Genomic DNA, 16,203 nt, shown 5'->3' on the forward strand with positions numbered 1-16,203 from the left:
GCAGTCCCCGTGCCAGCCCACCAGCCACGCAACAGCACTTCTGTTTCCAGTGTGGGACCAAGGAGGTTGTGACTTTCTCCTTTTCATTCAGGAGCACAAATGACTTGCTCGAAGCACTGCAATGTGATTCTCTTTGTACTGAGGATGAAATGCAAAAGGGTAGAAGAGCGGGAGTAAAGCAGATCCCCCCTCAGATCTATGGATTCACCAAATCCAGTGATTTATTCATTTTAATTAGCCTTGGAATTAATGTGTAAGTGTATATATATACACACACACATGAATTTATATAATGACACATAATTAATTTAGAGTTTGGCATTTCAGAACAGGTAATTAAAATAGTTCATTGTTGATTAATCACTCGAGAAAGAAATTATTAGCGATATCACTGTTAGCATTATGTTTATTACTACAATTTAGGGAAATTAAGGCAGTTCACTTACATTAAATTAAACATGAAAGCACAGCTGTAATATACTCTATAGACAATATCTATTTACTCAGAGAGCAAATGTGATGTGTGCATTACTGTGCATTTGCTAGGTCATACGTCTTGGATGGCCTCTTCGTGCCACCGACAGGAACATAATACTGACACACAGACAATTCCCATCTCTTTCTGTAAATACAAAAATAGGATCTGCTGGACTTCAGCACTTGCTCTGCACTGCAGTGCTCCAGGCAGCTCGCACTGGTTTGTGGATGCTGAAGGCAGCTCGGACCCATGTGAGATAGAGGGTGGCTCTGCAGCACTGCAGCCAGACGTGGGGAGTGGGGAGCTAACAGGGACATACAAAATGTAACCCCCCCCCCAAAAAAAAGAAGAAGTGGGATAGAAACTCAAGCTTTCACTCCTCAGCAGGACCCCGGGTCATCATTTTGAGCCAGATTATAGCCAAACTGCACAGAAACGGAATAAATCTCAGCCTGACTCTATGAAGTGCTAAAGGCTTAAACAGATCGTTTAAGTGTAAGTTGAATTTGATTTTTAAGCAGCTCTCTGCTGGGGTGGGGAAGGATTTTGCCCTGTGGGGAAATAGGTATCCCTTGCTTTTGACAACTGTTTTGTCTGGAGGATGTTCAGCCTGGAGTGAAAGGGAGCAAGAGGGAGAAGTCAGTGGAGATGAAGAGGACCCAGAGCATCTCACGTCACGTTTCCTGGATCTGTCTCTCTGTGGTTTTATAGCTATGGGAAACAATCTATAATTAGGTGTATAAAATAGGCCTCTGATCTCCTTGCTTCTGGCCCAAAAGAGCCTGAAATTGATAACTCAATTATCACTGCTGGAAATACAAATAAATTAAAAGTACCTGGTAGGAGGAACTCTAACAGAGGGACACCCACTCAGCATAGCAAATGCTGCTCTTTAATTGCAAGCTCAGAGGCAGTTAAAGCCCCAGGGCTCAGGCTGGAGCAGGAGGGGGTGCAGGCTGAGCCTTTCCTCCTTGGATATGTGGGAACAGTGCTGCTTAGTGTGATGGAACCAAGTGTCCCTATTGAGCTGATGAAGGGGATCCCCTTCTCAACCCAGGAGCAATGTCACAGTGAAAGCTTTGGAAGTGGTGAGTGACATCCTCTAGGAAAAGGGGGACGTGGTGGATAACCAAGGTTAGCTTGGTTGTGGGGTGAGGAAGGGACAGGTTTGGTTTGAAGGGTTTTTAACATAAGAATTTGTGCCTAATCCCATCCCCAGCAAATTGCTGGGAGGTTTTGTTCTGAATTTACAAGCAGAGCAATGGAGGATGCTGTGGGTCTCCTTCATTTTTGCCAAGTCATCTAGCATTTACAAACCCCCCTCTCTCTACTGAGGCTTGTTTTTAATGACTCCTGTGCTGAATTAACCGTCTCCACTGGTGTGACAATGGCAGCAGTCACTAATGACCACTCTGTCTAAGCCACATGCTGAGCACTGGTTTCAGTCCCTGCCACAGCCTCTCTCTGCAAAAAAGGCTTCTGGGTCTTTTTAAGCCATTTAAAATGTGTAGGATGAACTGGCCTGTCCATTGCTGCTCCTTTGATATTCTGCTGCCTGGAAGTGTCCTTGAGTCAACATGGAGCTCCTGTAGGGAAGTGTGACCTGGAATGATGCAAAGACTTCGAAACTTCATATCCCATTCTGACAACCCACTCAATAACCAGTGAAATTGTATTTAAGCAACCTGCCCTTTGGTGCAATCTCAACCAGATCAGAAGGGCAAGTGCAGCTTGTGGAAAGCTCTGTTTTAAGTAGGCAGCACACTTCATGACTCCATGGAGAGCGTGTGACAGTGCAGACCCATGGGATATGTGCAGGTATTACTTTATAAAGGAAAGCAAAAGCACTCGAGATGATCCCCAAAATCTTTGTGCCAAAACCGTCCCACCAAATCCCATTGAACAGGGAGTTTTCACTGTTGAAACTGATTCTTGGATGAGGGAAGGCATAGATTTAGCTTTCTGTAGTGCCAGTGCAGGGTTCAAACAATGCAAAATCCAGCCAGGGTCACACGCACCCCGTGACTGCTGGGCAGGGGAGGAGGCATCACCCAGAGAGGGTGCCAGCTCTTCTCATCCCAAGCACAGTTCCTCCCACTCTCCCTGCCCATAGGCGTGCATTGCTTTCCTGCTGGACCAAAACAGGGCAGCACAATAATATTCACTTCATAAATACCATGTGTTTTTACTTAGGCAGCAATATTGCCCATGAAGAAGCCTGGTGCACGTCATCCTTCCACTGCCCATCGCGTGGGGCAGTTGTTAGAGCAATTCTGTCTGAAAGCTTTTAGCTCCCATAGCTGATGATTTATATTTGTGCTGTAATAGCCAGATATGGCAATAACAGTAAGGATTTGACTGTTTTAAGGAAAGTAACTTTTTCTGCATCCAAATCAATTTGCTAAGTTTGGATGGTGGAAAATGAGCCTGGATTTGGCCAGGCTTTTCATGTGCCCTCAACAAAAAGGTACAAGGCATTTCGTAAGAGCTAGCTTGACATAATAAAACCTTCAATAAGGGATATCTGCATAACTAAGGACAATAGGAACAGCCCAACCTGAAGGAAAAGGGTTTTACAGGAATTAGTGTCTCGCTGTCACATTTGTAAAAGGGACACATGCATTTTTCAGATCTTTGCACATTAATGGCTGTATTTGATTCAAAATACAGTCAGTGAACCCTCAGTAAATGGAATTAAATGGTATGTGTCTGATTTGAGGGTGACAATCCACCAATTGTTTCTTGTTTGAATTACTACCTGCGTGGCTGGGCACAGCAGTAATTGAAACTATAATGTTTCATTCCCCTTTAGCTATAATTTATCTGAAAAGTTCATTCACTGCTATTCTATTCTCCTTCCTGAAATCTCTCCCTTTGCCAGTACTGTGCTGCCAGGGGCCGCATGCTTTCTGTGAGTCAGGGTTTTGTCCTGGTTTGGGCTCAGCAACTGAAGCCCATGAGCAACCTGCCTTTCCCTGGACCAGCCCCATCTGCTCCCAGTTCTGCAGGACATGGAGCTCCCTTTATTCACCCCCAGGGCTCTGCTTTGCCTTTGGCACATCCTGACAAGGTTCTTCAGATTTCCCTTTAAAACCAAGAATTTGCAGTGGCTTTTGGGCCATGAGGATGATCAGGACTGGAGCACCTCCTGTATGAAGACAGGCTGAGAAAGTTGGGGCTGTTCAGGCTGGAGAAGAGAAGGCTGCATGGAGACCTCATAGCAGCCTTCCAGTATCTGAAGGGGGGCTATAGGGCTGCTGGAGAGGGACTCTTCATTAGGGACTGTAGTGACAGGACATGGGGTAACGGGTTAAAACTGAAACAGGGGAAGTTTAGATTGGATCTAAGGAGGAAATTCTTTCCTGTTAGGGTGCTGAGGCCCTGGAATGGGTTGCCCAGGGAGGTTGTGAATGCTCCATCCCTGGCAGTGCTCAAGGCCAGGTTGGACAGAGCTTTGGATGACATGGTTTAGTGTGAGGTGTCCCTGTCCATGGCAGGGGGGTTGGAACTGGGTGATCTTAAGGTCCTTTCCAACCCGAACTATTCCATGATTCTATGATCTTATGTTGCGTGACCATGATTATCATCTGCAGTAGCTGGACTTACTTGTACAGCAATAGCTGAGACATATCAGAGGTTACTCTTTCTTCATCTGTGCCCTGTTTTATTGCTTTACATGGTTCTTATACACTAAGCAGAGGTGGCTGTGGCAGCACTGGGCACATGCTAGGGGTAGGGATCGCCTCCCTCTTGACACTACCCATTTATAAGCAATTTTTAGTCTGTTTTCACCCAATATTGATAAACAGGATGATGAAGGAAGAAGAAAAGAAAAAAAGGAATGTATTTTATTCACCCATAAAGTCTGACATTTCCAAAGATGGAATCAAATTATCCTCCTCATCTATCTGCTGTAGCTGTATTGCTGGCTAGGTGTGACTTCAGAGTAATGACACCTGGTAATGACACCTATTTCTGAGCTATCAGAACAAGCAGGTCTGGGACAAACAGGGTTATTTTCCTTACAGATAATACAAACCTTAAAAGCCAGACTGTGTCCCAAGATGATAACACTTCTTTCTCCCATGGGACCAGGCTGGAAATCCCTTGAAAGCCCTTGTCAGCAATGGGGCACGTTCTTGGCAAAGGCATTTTACAAAGGCATTTGTATCTTCTTGAGTTGGTGCCGCTGCCTCTGGTCTAGTTGCAAGTCAGGAGTGATGGACCTTGTGTTTTGAACTTGTTTTTGGGGTGATTTAGATGAAAATCTGATGTGGCTCGTGCACAAGTTGTCTGGGAATGTGTAGGTGCCATGGGGAATTGCAGGGAAAGGCAGACACAGGGGGATGGAAGCAGGATCAAAGAGGAGATCATAGGAAAGAGGATAATGAAACTTAAACAAGAATTAGGGCTGCTGGTTCCCAAGTACCACCGTGCTCATGGCTGGGCTGGTGAGCCCAGGGGAAAGCCAAGTCCTGGAGTAAAGCTGGCAGCTGAGATTGGGCTGCAAATCTGGAAGTGACACTGCAAGGAGGGGCCTCAGCACCTCCAAGCCCCAGGGCTGGTCCCTCTCTCTGGGCATAAGAGCTGCAGAGATGCTTATGCCCTGGGAGGCATTCATGGCATTGATCTACCAACCTTCACCTCCGCCCGGGGATCCTGGCACCTTGACAAAGCATTCCCGTTTGAAACTAGGCAGAGCTAAGGAGACGGGTGGAGAATAGCAATGAGCAAGGACAGACTGGCTTCTATATGTGGAAGGAGGGTGGCAGCCCATGAGGAGAGAGCTGGGGAAGGGATGGGGATGGAGAGAGACGAAGCACCTGGGTGATGAGTTCTGAGAGGGGAACACTTCACCCAAGGGCAGAGAAGGACAGTTCCTCCCAGGGGAATCCCTGCATTCCCACAGCAGCACCCCTTAGTCCCTGTGGTGATGGCACATCAGGTCCTCTCCTGCATCCTCCTCCAGACCCAAAGGAGCTTCCCTTTCCAGAGGTGATGATGTTGCACCCATCAGAGCAGCCCCACAGGGCTCTCAGCATGCTCAAGCGTAGTAACTATGCTGGGCAGAAAGAGAAATATCCATCCAGGTCATGGCACTGTTTTCTCTAACCAGATCCCCACCAGCAAAAGCAATCCCAGCTGCCTCTGAAGGGAATTTCACCCAGAACGGGACCTCAAGCGTTACCCTATGGTATGCTCCCACTACTTCCATACTTTCACACATAAACCGTTGCACACACACTGACTGGCTGTGTTAGGGACTGTATTCCTTCATGCCTGGCATCCCAGCAGTACCAATTTAAACCACCACTTGCCTTTTCAAGTTTACCTACTAAATATTACTTCTCTCACTCGCCTTAGAGTGCAGGCTGAATAATTAGAGCAAAAGGCTGCATTTCTCAAAATAAAGCTGGGATTTGTAAGTGCCAGAGGATGTCGGTGGTGCTGGAAGGGAAAGGTAATTGACATTCCATTCGGGAAACCTCTTCAATAACTTGGGCCCTGGTTGCTTCGGATTTATTGTCAGTGGTGCAGTACAGGCAGGGAATATTGTAATCCTTGCAAGCAAGCAAACAGCACAACCAAATGCAACCAGAGCAGAAGTTTAGCTCTACCGTGTGTCTGGTGGCAGAGAGGGACTGGCTGTGTGACTTGGCTGATCTTCCAGCTCTTTTGTACCTGCCACAATGTTAGAGCATTACAGTGCAAAAAGAAAAGCCAATAAATGGGACTGAAAAGTCCCATCAGCAAACCCAGGACCTGGCAGATGAAGCCCAGGAGGTGTTTAGTGTGCAGTGCTGGGGGAATGGGGTTGTGTGGGCTATAGCTGCTCCAGGACACCCCGAAACACAGCAGTGGAGTCCCACTGCCTGCAGTGGTGCTCGGTAACACGGCTCTGATTAACTGCAGGCTTCCAGGGGCTTGCCAGGATCTCCAGACAAGTGATGGAGAGAATTCGTGAGGCATCCCACACCCCACCGTGGTGAGAGGAGAGCCTGTCTGCTCGCCAGCCCACATGCCATAGATAACCAAATACCTGTATATGTGCGAGAGGGAGATATGCACCCACACTGCTGCAAATGCAGTATATATTGGTGCACAGCCTTGGTTAACCCTTGCCTGAGTCACTCCTTCTCTGCAACAAAATGTGCATTAAATGATACTCTTAGGAGACGAGTTTGCACCAGCCCCTCATCAGATTCTGCTCAAAGGGCAGCTTTGATGTCCTTGCTGTTGGGATGTTTCTAAAAGGGAACAAATTGTTGTCCCTTATCCCAGTCCTCCTGTTACAAGTTGCTTGGTCTTTCTGAGATGGGCACTTGCTGTTGGCATTTGTAGCAGGTATTGCAGTACCCAGCAATCTAACCTTGGTGCATCAGGATGTTTTGCTCCCAGTTGAGTGAAAGCAAACGCTCAGCTATTGCTCAGTCACCTGCATTTACAGAAGCGCTTGCAATGCCCTGAGCACCAAACTGTTGCAAAATGGGTAATATTTTAAAGAAGAAGTTTTAAAAACCAAATTAAAGCACCATAACACAGCTCCAACAGCCCTGCTATAGCGGATGCTTCACTCCTGCAGCATGGGTGTTCGATGGGTGCAGTGACCTTGGGGCAGGTTGGGCAGGGAGTGATGCTGTGAGACCCTGTGGAAACTTCCCTTTCCCCACCTGCAAAAGGCTTTGGGGAGTTTTTCAATGATTCCCCTCATTTACTGCTCAGTTACTAGGGGCAGAGAACATCCTCCTTCCTTCTTGGCCGTTGAAGGTGCTGTTCTCTGCCACATACGCACAAGCCTTTGACATTGCCACATCTTTATCGCTCAGGATCTGCTGTACCACACTCCTCACTTCTTCCCAGCATCTCTTTTCCCATTTAGTGATTTTGTAAAAGGGTGTCTCCAGCTCTCCCCTCATTGTACCTCTGCTTCCACACTGTAATTGGGTGTCTTGTGGATTAACTGCTGCTGAGAGAGCAGCAGCTATGGTGCATCTAAATAGCTAATTTTTTCAGGATCTGATTCAGGTCTTGCTTCCAGTGATCTCAGCTTCTCTGCTGCAGTGGGAACACAGTGTTAGATGTGTTGACGTGAAGGAGAGAAACACTTGGGAGCATCAAGTGCCACATGGGAAAGGGGCTGGCAGGCTGCACCCTGGCTGCCCTCCACCCCTGCTGCCCTGGGCATCGAGGTCCCTGGTCCTCCTGCTGCTGCCCATCTAAGTTTGGGGCATGCCTTGGGCTCAAAGCAGTGTCTGTCCTCCTGGGCTGCCGAGCTTCTGCCCATCCCCTGTGGTGTTATGGACACCCCCCTTTGACTCCAGCTCAAATGGCAAGGTCCTGCCGTGATATCGTGCCCATGTCCCTAGATACTTTTCCATGCTCCAAAGGCACACATGCACCTCATCCCCTTGACCTGAGGACATGAAGCACTAAGAACTGGAGGTGCAGCTAAATGCCTTCCCTTGCAGGGCTGAAAAGGGGAGGATGGATGGAAGGGCTGCCCATAGCTGTCACTGCCAAGGAGCAGGTTGTACCTTGATGCTTTCCTCTGATGCGAGCAGGGTTTCCCTGAAGTACACCCAGAAGAGAGGGGGAGCCCAGCACTTCAGGTGCAGTTGGTCCCTATGACCCCACACACATACACATACCCAGGAGAGGGTGTACCTTCATTCTCCACCCACTGTGTAGCTCCAGGGGTGCTTTGGGAATGCAGTGAAATGATTAGATTTAGCAAAAGCCTAAGAAGCACTTAATCCGTGATTATCTGCAAGCCACTTATCCCATGGAAAAGTGTCTGCAGGGAGCCGGGCGTGGAGGCTCCAGCAGCATTTAGAGCCAGTCGCAAAGATTGCCTTGAGACAGCAGGCTGCAGGCACCACGATCTTCTGCTTCTGGCTGTGAGCAGGAGGGCCCGACCCAGCAGCATGGACCCTGCTGCAATCAATGGGATGCTCATGCCACGGAGCTGGGCTGTGCACTGAGCAAAGCCCCTGGTGGGACAGTGATGGAGGAGAGTAGCCAGGACACACAGCTCCACTGCCCATGTAAGCCACTGGGGCTGTCACCACAGGTCCCATGGTCACTGAGGGTCTGGCCACCACGCGCTGGCACGTAATTCCTGACCTCAAGCCGAAAGTATAACTCTTCCTGCCACATCTGACATTTAGCTGCACGGCGATCCCTGCCAAGGAATTGCCATCATTTCAGTCCTGCTCCCAGCTACCGCTCTGATTTATATTTTTGTTTTTATCCAATTTTTCTGACTTGTTTTGGTAGAGTGGACAAAATGTTCTCACTCAAGACGGATGACAGTTTGCCGATAAGAGGAGCAACTTATCACAAACGGCTCCGATTCTTTCTCAAATGCTTAGTCTGTTGGAACAGCTTTAAAGTCTAATGTGCTATTGTAGGTTAGCCCCAAATCTGCTTTCCCTCCTGTATTTCATACTTTATGGCTCCCAGCATCAGTCCTTTTAAAACAAAACACTTCAATCTTTGCTCAGCTCATCCCTTCCTTTTGTGTTCCCTCTTCCCTCCTCTGAATTTGAAACTTCTTTTGGTGTGGCAAATACAATAACCACCATCGAGGAGTGACCTCTTGGAAGCTTGGTGTCCTTGAGTCTAACTTTAGAAATCATTTGTCACAGGCACAGAAATGTGCACTGCAATCAGAATTAGCTGCCAGAATATTCCCCCCCCCAATTATATTGTAATTTGAGTGACATTCTTGATAATACTTCAGGTTCTGCTGCCTTCCCCCCCGCCCCCCCCATGCCCCAGCAAACCATGCACTGGGAAAGGAAAATTCTGTCTTATTCTGGTTTAAAAAAAAGCCTTTTTTTTATTATTATTTATCATCTAGAAAATAAATGAGAAGGAAAACAGAGACAAGGAAGTTGAACAGCTTTGAGCTCTGGAGATAAGCCCAGTAGGCTAAGAGGGTATTATACAGCTGGTTTTAGTTCAGCAAAACCAGGACATGCTACCAGAATTGGGTGAATAATTCACAACTATTAATTTGGGCTGGAATAATTCAGGTTATTTCGAAACTTGCTGCTTTATTGAGCGAAATGCCCTCTTCTGCTGGTGATTTGGATGCTAACAAAGCATTACATGCTCGGATCAGGTGCGTTTACCCCTTGAAAATGTAGATTTTGTAGCAGAATCACTTTTGGTCTGAAAATGGGCTATTTTGATGCAACCATTTATTGCTAAGGCTCAGGCTGCATCGGTACCTTGCACAGGACGTGGGATGCAGTGGTGAGCAGCTCAGGCTTGCTCAAAGTGGAGATGAAGGTTCAGACCTCCTCCTCTGCCATGTAGTGGTGTGACCAGAGCTCGTTGCAAGTGCCCGTGCTCATAGCTGTGTTGCAGATCTGCTCGGGTGTGTGTGACAGGGCTGCATCAGGGCTCTGTCACAATGCACCTGGGGTTGAGGCTCAGTGAATAATCCATCAGATTGCTCCTTCTGCCCTCCCTTAAATAGACAGTATTAATTTCTATACATCAGTGCAATCCCCAGTGCCTGAAACCACCCTGCATGTACCAGAGTGACCGAAACTGAAAGAAGGGAGACTGAGATGAGCTCTTAGGCAGAAGCTCTTCCCTGGGAGGGTGCTGAGGCGCTGGCACAGGGTGCCCAGGGAAGCTGTGGCTGCCCCATCCCTGGCAGTGTTCAAGGCCAGGTTGGACACAGGGGCTTGGAGCAAGCTGCTCCAGTGGAAGGGGTCCCTGCCTGTGGCTGGGTTTGGAACTGGATGAGCTTAAGGTTGCTTCCAATACAAACCAGTCTGGGATCCTGTGGTTCTATGAGATCTCTGCTGCGTGCACATTGGCTGCAGGACAGCATGGAGGGACAGGGGACATCATCCTCCTTGCACCCCCTTGGGTGCAACATCACTCATTGCACCCCAGAAAGCTCCTGAAGGCCTTTGGGGAGCTCCCGCTCCCACCCAGAGGATTGCAGTGGGTTTGCATCACCCCAGGCTGGGAAAAGCAAGCTCCTGATCACTGGCTTTGCATCATGGGTGAGAACTGTGCAGGGACCTCACTTGAATTAATACATTCTGGTGGAAAAGCCTCTGGACTTGTAGCATTTACTGAGAGCAGGAGAAGGAGTCGGTGTCCTGAAACTGGGGCAGCTGAAGCTGCTGCACATCAGTTGTTCAGGGGTCAGGTCTCTTGGAGGATTTTCACACTCTATTTTGAAGCCTTGAAAGACCTTTTTGGGGCTCAAAATACAGCTGCCAGCCCCCATTGCTGATCACATCAGTACAAACACCTCTCACGTGTATTTGGAAGGGAGGTTTTTGGTGGAAAGCAGAACGGCCTGGTCCTACTTGCGAGTGTCAGGGGAGGGTTCATTTATCAGGCACAGCAGAGCATCACTCCTGGATGCCACCGGAAAGTGGCTGCACCTGAGCAGCACCAACCTCTCCCAGAGGGGATTTAACAGCTGCACCCCGGCTGATGCAGAGCTGGGTTGAGCATCCCAGCGGGTACCACATGGATCCTGCCATCACAGGAGGCATCATGAGCTGCAGCCTGCAGCCACCTTGCAAACCTCTCCCAAGGTCAAATCCCTACAAGCAGCACGAAGGAGCCTCCTGGGACCCTTAAGACTAACAAAGCCTGAAATTCAGGTCTAAACACATGTACGGGCAACAAGGTGCCTCTTTCACACCCGGTTGTTACCTGGAAATAGGGTGTGTGGTGTCTTGTAAGGGCACAAGCTTCATTTTCCCTGTGCTTGAACCCCCCCACCCCGCACTGGCAGCTCCCTCTCTGACTTCCGAGGCCCTGTGAGTACTGAGGCAATTGAAGGAGACACGTTCGTGTCTCTGTGTGATGGAGTTATCCTCCTTGCAGTAAATAAATGTCTGTGTGTGTACTTCTTGCTTGTATCTGAAGAGGAGGGACCGTGCACCCGGCTCTTGCAATATTTCATCCTCCTGGAGGGAAAATATGATAGGAAAAGCTTAAAAATTAAAAAAAGACAGAGTGAACAGCCATAGGTAGCACCTTTTTCAGCACAATCCACCCAATTATTTTCCTTCCTCTGCCTTTTTTAATTTTAGAGCTTCTTCTGAATGTAGGTCCCAGGTCAGCCAGGCATTAAGGCACTTCGGAAGTACCTCAACTTTAAACCACAGCCCGTGGAAAGGACACTAATCATCTCTCGCATCTTCAGCTAAAGACACAGCATTTTATCTGGGATCCAGAGTGTATCTATAAATATCAGCCCATCTCGCAGCCAGGCAATTGCTCGGTCCATTACAGAAACAGGGAATCTAAATCATGGAGCTGGCCAGGGTTCGCCTATGGTTAATCTTTATAATAGGAGGGAGCTGGACCGAAATCTCTGCATAGCTGAGCTGGCAGGAGGTGCAGAGGATATATACAGTGCAAACACCAGGAAAAGCTGTTCCATAAAGACACCCAGAATAATCCAGATTCTCTCACAATCCCATGGGACGTCTCAGGACAAAGCGAGATCTGCTCTCGAGGTGTGCAGGTAGAGGACGCATCTCAAGGGGACCCTTCAGAAAATAAGATCAGCAAAACCCTATTTCTCAGCTTTTCTGCTGATGGAGGAAGCTGGATGGTGCCAAGGATTTTGTATATGATTGAGAGGTCTGTAAAAAGTAGGAATAGTTGCCAAAATCTAATGTGGCTCTTTCTTTACAGAAAAACATCTCAAAGTTATCAAACATTGACAAAGCGAGACCAAAATGTGATGGTTTCAATGTGTTTTGCATGTCTATATCTCACAAACTGCCCTGCTCCAGGCTGCTTTTCTGGTTGATTTGATGGGGTTTTGGTCAAATCTCTGAGGGATGTCAATGCATCGGGTTGTGGCTCCTTGGCAAGGATTTGGTCTTGGGGTTGGCATATATGGCGTGTGATCGTCCTCCATGATCAGCCACCACATGGACCTGGCACAGGTCCTGCTGCTCTTTCCTGTTCCCTGCTTCTCTGGGGAAGCACTAGGAGATCCAGGGTGGTCCCATTCCCATGGGACACAGAACAAGAGCCCCTCCAAACGTGGAGATAAATCTCGAAACTACTACTAACAGACAGCCAAGTCCCATAAAGTGCTGGCTGCTCTTTGGAGTGAAATGGAGATTTCTCCTGCTAATTATAAAGATGGCAGGCAAAGCCCTGCGCGATATGATTTCTTACATTAAACAAATTTTATGGAGGAGAAGACTTTTAGTGGCACTATTTGCAGACCTGGCCTTTCGCCAGCTCGCTGTCATTAAATCTGCCGATCTTAAGTATCAGCTGCACTTATTCAAAGGGGCTATAAATAAACCCCTGAAGCCTATTAAAGGAACCAGCTTCCTCAGGCTGTTTGTCAAGCCTGTGGACAGACTGACATCGCCAGTGTTTGGATGACTCCGGCTGGTGCTGAGCATGGGCAGTGCTGAATGCCTCGGGATGGGTCTTTCACATAGGCACAGATTTACCTTTTATGCTGCAACACAACTTTTTAGTTAAAAGAAGAGATAACTTTACACTGGTAACAAATAGCACTTGTGCTGCTAGGACTGGACAAGTCGTCAACCACATCCCTGAAGTCTGGAAGTGTTAAACCATAGAATCATAGAATAATTAGGGTTGGAAAAGACCTTAAGATCATCCAGGTCCAACTGCCTTGCCACGGGCAGGGACACCTCACACTAAGCCATCACATAGCTGCAAGGGTTAAAAATGAACAGAGAGTGGAGAGAGGGTGAGAGACAGTGCTGGGATGTTTTATAAGACAAGGAGGTGTTTTAATGTAAAATACAGAGAAGTCCTCACTCCGAGGATGTTGGTACGCTACCAGCACACTCAGCACTGCCACCGTTCTGGCTCTCCTCTGGAATTTGCCTAGTAAAACACTGCCAAGCCCACAGGCTTTGAGTGCCCCCCTCCACACTGAGATGCCTGCAGGCTGCAGGCAGGATGCTCCAGGATGCAGCAGCCGTGCCCCATGTCACTGGTGCAGCCCCTATGAAAAATGGTACTGATGGTACTAATGCGTGGTTAATGACCCGTGGTCCAGAAATGACTAAGATGCAGGAATTAAATTTACAATCAACTTCCTTTTTTGGTTGGTTTTTTTTTTCCTCTTCCCCCTGAAACCTTGAAACCAAAGTTCCTAATGACAAAAGTCCATGAAAGTACCTCTTGGCCTCCAGGCAGTGCAGGTGACGCAGGCAGCCGCAGGACTGAAGTTGGGTGCTGTCACCGTGCCAGGCGTGACACGGGGCTGCTTCGGTGGCAGGGTAAATTGATGACACAATCTCAGAGAGCTCACTACTCGATGCCAGGTTTATTTTTGTAAGTGCAAACTAATGAAATTTAGAGGTTTTAATAATAAAATGATAAAAAAAAATAGAAAAGGTAGAAGCTACAATTTAAAAATGAAATTCATAACTGAAGAGAGCACCGACTGCATTAAGGAAACGAGCTGCTCAGGCTTTTTCCCAGAACAGCCCCTATGCTTTTTGGCAGGAGGCTCAGGGATTCAGCTTGTATTAGTGAAGCTCCTAGCTCTGCACAAGCAATGGACCAGGGCTGGGAGCAATGGGGTCTGTGCAGGGTCTCTGCAGACACTGCATCATCCATCTGCCCTGGGCTTAAACAGGGGGAAACCGCCGCAAGGGGTTTGGGATGCTGCTAGCCCTGCAGCAGGCACTGACCTCTTACTAGACACCATTTATCCCTTTCCCATTCCCCCGCAGCCCAGCTGAGGGGGGACATCGCTCATCATGCTCTGCATTTTAAAAGGTAACAAAGAAGATGTTAAAAATGCAGTGAAAGGGAAGGAAAAATAAGCATAAACCCACTGCAGAGGCATCCCAGAAAATGAAGGTGAGTATCCAGGAGGAAAGCCATTCAAAGGAATAGACAACCTTGAACATCTCCCAACAGGAAGGATGCATAATTTAGAGCAACCTGGAGGCATTTTGTAGCTTGTTTATTTTACAGACTTTCTGCTCTCTTCTCTTGTACTTCACCACTTCTCTGTTTACAGTCTTGCCCCTAAATTCTCTGCTGGATTAAAGAAGATGGAGGGTTATTTTCAAGAGCAGGGACAGGCACAGCCCCAGCCACTGAGCCCAGCAAGGGCTGAGCCTGGAGAATTGCTGTGCTTTGATATGCTAACCATACATTAATGTGCACAACTTGCAAATAAAACCACCCCGATGGGACACTTCAAAACCACCACAAGTCTCTGTTCCAACCCCTGGCTGCAACCTGTTTAGGACCTCCAAGAACAGATTTAGGGGTGTGTGTGGGGGGGGTCATGTGTTTTTTATTTGCTTTCCAATAAAGCCTGTTAAAATGAAGACAATGCTGGTGGGAGCATTCTTCTTTCCATCATTTATTGGCCATCCTGTCTCAACAGGGGTGTCCCAGTTAACTGGGGGATAGTGAATGTGGTGCCCATCTGCAAGATTGGGGGATAGTGAATGTGGTGCCCATCTGCAAGATTGGGTGATAGTGAATGTGATGCCCATCTGCAAGACTGGGTGATACTGAATGAGATGCCCATCTGCAAGATTGGGGGATAGTGAATGTGGTGCCCATCTGCAAGACTGGGTGATACTGAATGAGATGCCCATCTGCAAGACTGGGTGATAGTGAATGTGATGCCCATCTGCAAGACTGGGTGATACTGAATGAGATGCCCACCTGCAAGATTGGGGGATAGTGAATGTGGTGCCCATCTGCAAGACTGGGTGATACTGAATGAGATGCCCATCTGCAAGACTGGGTGATACTGAATGAGATGCCCATCTTCAAGACTGGGTGACAGTGAATGTGATGCCCATCTGCAAGAGTGGGCCAGAAGGGGGATTCAGGGAACTACAGACCTCCCAGCCTGACCTTGGTGCCAGGTTATGGAGCAGATAATCTTGAGTGCCATCATGTGGCACACACAGAACAACCAGGGATCAAGCCCACTCAGCCTGGGTTTATGAAAGGCAGGTCCTGCTTGAACTCATCTCCTTCCATGACAAGGTGACCTGCTTAGTGGGTGAGGGAAAGGCTGTGGATGTTTGTCTACTGAGACTGTAATGAAGCCTTTAGTCACAGCAGGTTGAGCTGAACATGGGAAGTGGCTGCCGGGAGAACTAGTGGTTGGAGACCATCTGAAGCAGACTTATGACGGATTGGTTTTTGACTCATTCTGCATCCACTGCCATGTTGACCCCAAAATCCATCTGTGCTGCAACTGGGCTGAGGTTTTCCCTTCTACTGAGGTTTTCCCTTTCTCCTGCTAGCTGTCTAGGCTGGTAGCCTTTCTGGAAGGAGGGATACTTGGACTGGGTGAGCAGGAACAGGCACTGGAGACTGTGGAGAAGCACAGAAATCCTTTGGCATCCACCCCCAACCCTGGCCCAAGGAAGAAAATGAAGCTGCTGAGAAAGGAGCTAATGAATACACCTAGGGAAATGATGGGGAGAACATTAATTGCCTGTACAGCAGTGCGGAGAGTCTGAGCAATGCAAAAAGCTGGGAACGACTAATTTATGAGTATAAATTCTACCTGGAGAGCATGACTTAAACTTGGGGAGAAAAATCCATGTGCCTGGAATATTAAAATCAATAGCTGTAACCTATTTAGAAAGAATCGAGTGGGCAAAGAAGGTGCAGGAGGGACAATCAATATGAGAAGTGACATTGCTGCGTTCCAAGCACCACTAAAACATAAGAGAAAGTGACCT

The 16,203-nt window shown here is 47.9% G+C and overlaps 1 long non-coding RNA gene across 10 annotated transcripts in view; it reads left to right on the forward strand.

Annotated features, from left to right (window-relative positions):
- Positions 1 to 16,203, forward strand: part of LOC134175918 (uncharacterized) — a 53,186-nt gene that overhangs the window by 26,636 nt on the left and 10,347 nt on the right. For 2 of the 10 annotated variants that reach the window (XR_009969188.1, XR_009969194.1), the window contains one exon: positions 14,212 to 14,341. The exons of 7 other annotated variants lie outside the window; for them this stretch is intronic. This is a non-coding gene — a long non-coding RNA (uncharacterized LOC134175918). Of the gene's footprint in view, positions 1 to 91; positions 1,424 to 14,211; positions 14,342 to 16,203 lie in introns of those variants that run through there. One more of the 10 variants, XR_009969189.1, reaches the window with a different exon arrangement.

Source organism: Pezoporus occidentalis, unplaced genomic scaffold, assembly GCF_034315485.1.
Source record: "Pezoporus occidentalis ecotype Australia unplaced genomic scaffold, CSIRO_AGI_Poc_V1 ctg70, whole genome shotgun sequence".
NCBI lineage: Eukaryota > Metazoa > Chordata > Aves > Psittaciformes > Psittacidae > Pezoporus > Pezoporus occidentalis.